Here is a 2142-nt window from a genome sequence, read left to right on the forward strand (position 1 = left end):
TCCCTCCCCCTCCCCAAAAACCAAGGAGCAAAGTACCAAAGCCGTGCCTTGTTTATCGGAGTCGTTGCTCATTTAAGGTAATTTTCTGCCTGAGTGGCGCCTTTCTCCTCCTGCGCCGGGAGCCCGGGATTAGTATTCAGGCTGGGCTTGGGAATGGCAGACCCTGGAGGCATCACTCCATTATTCAGAGCTCCGGGGAGGCCTGAGCTGCGCTGTCTGTTTTTCCATTTTCCAGCTTTTCTAATTGCCTTGTGTGTTTTTCTCCGCCTCGTGTTGGTTTTTCTGCTCTCCCGGGGTGGGTTCTCGCTTTGGGTTCGTGGGTTTGTTGTGGGGTTTGTTTTTTTCCCCCCTTTCTTTCCTTTTCAAAATGCTTCCCCTCCCCCACAGCTGAATGACACCGTTTTAAACGTGTCGTCCCCAAATCCTGAGGCGCTGAAAAAGAAGGAATCTGGGATTTTGGTGCTGTTAAGCTTGTGGAATTTAGGATCCCCTCTTCCTTTTTGGCGACAGCCAACGCCTGAACCCCGTGTTTGGGGTTTTTGGTGGGATGGTGCTGCTCCAATCCCAAACTGAGCTTTCCCTTCCACTCCACTCATCCCATCTACGGGATCTGTTGGTATTTGGGGTGGGATTTTGAGGCTGGAAACCACCCTGCTGGACATCCTGGGCAGGGAGCAAACCCCGGGTGACCACAGGAACATCTTCACACCCTCCAGCCGTTTGTTTTCCAAGGGCTTCCCAAGGGCTTCCAGACTCGGGGAAGGTTCCTTTGTGTGTGAAAATCCTTCAGGGGCTTTTCCTGCCTTGCCAGTCTGTCTGCAACGACTGATAAACTTCCCTCCCATCCCTTTCCATGAGCTTTCTGGGGTCGGCTCCTCTCCCTCCCCCGTTGCACCTGGAGCTGGGGAGGACGTGGGTGAAGGTGGATGAAGGACAATCCTCTGCTAAAACCTTCCCCTGTCCTCTCCTTGATGGCTTCTCGTGCCCTTACTGGGAATTTGATGCTTGACATCCCATAATTAGCCCCATCTGACCCCAATCCCCCAGCAAGGACCTCAAACTGTGCCTTTCAAGCAGTCCCAGAGTGTGAAATGTAGCGGCAGATTCCGGGATGATGGAAATCCTGGGGTCCTCCCCCCCTCCAAAGGGGCAGGAGCTCCTGGCTGGATGTGCTCCAACAAATCCTGGTTGTCCTTTGTGTTCCCTCAAAGCTTTGTCTTGCCTCTGAATTGTCCCGGTGTCATCCCCTGGTTTTGGGGGATGTCTTGGCTGTAACAATCCAAGGAGATTCCAGTCGGAGCTTTACAATTCCCGGAAGCGCCTGGGCAGCGAAATTCCACGTCTGATCCCTCTCTTTTTGGAAGGTTTTGGCATTCCTGGCTGGGCTTGGTGGCCTCTGTGCCTCCACCTTGAGGACCTGGAGCTCAACAGGCCGACACCAGAGCGGCTCCAGTGGGAGACATCCACGTGTGATCCCGGCTTTCCGCCCGGATCCGAGTGCGCCCGGAGCTGTTCCGCTTTGCCGGCTCCTTCCGAGTCCTTAGTCTGCCTCTCCTCTCTTTGTGAGAAGTGTTGGGATTGTGCCAAACCATCCTGCCCTGGCACGGGAATACCTTGCTTTGTGCGTGTGGAACATCCCTGTGGAACAGGACGTGTCTCCTCCCGTCTCGGGAAGAGCCGCCGGCTTTGCGTGTGGATTTTCCGTTGTCCCCCGTTCCAAACCCTGCCTGTGTTGTCTGAGTGTCCTTCCCGTGTCTCCAGGGGGTGAAAACCGCTTCCCTCTGAGCTTCCCAGCTCTGGCACAGGGAGCACAGGGAGCTGCCTCCACACGGACACGGCACAGGGGGGTGGTTGCACTTCCAAGTGGGATAATGGGGATTATTTATTTTACATCCATAAGGTAAAAGTTCCTTGTCCCAACCACGTCCTGGGCTGATCCCACAGCAGGGAAGGGAGGAATTCTGCCCCTCTGCCCTCTCAGGTGAGACCTCCCCTGCAGAGCTGGGATGGGATCCATCCCCTCTGGATGGGATTCCCAACACAGGAAGGAAATGGAGCTGTTGGGATGAGTCCAGAGGAGGCCCCGGAGATGCTCCCAGGGCTGGAGCCCCTCTGCTCTGGAGCCAGGCTGGGAGAGCTGGG

The 2142-nt window shown here is 55.6% G+C and overlaps 1 protein-coding gene across 1 annotated transcript in view; it reads left to right on the forward strand.

Moving 5' to 3' along the window:
• The window catches only part of ELP3 (elongator acetyltransferase complex subunit 3), a 99817-nt gene that overhangs the window by 88679 nt on the left and 8996 nt on the right, over positions 1 to 2142 (forward strand). The gene's annotated exons all lie outside the window — the stretch shown is intronic.

Source organism: Manacus vitellinus, unplaced genomic scaffold (genome assembly GCF_001715985.3).
Source record: "Manacus vitellinus isolate BGI_N305 unplaced genomic scaffold, ASM171598v3 scaffold_82_pilon, whole genome shotgun sequence".
Lineage (NCBI taxonomy): Eukaryota > Metazoa > Chordata > Aves > Passeriformes > Pipridae > Manacus > Manacus vitellinus.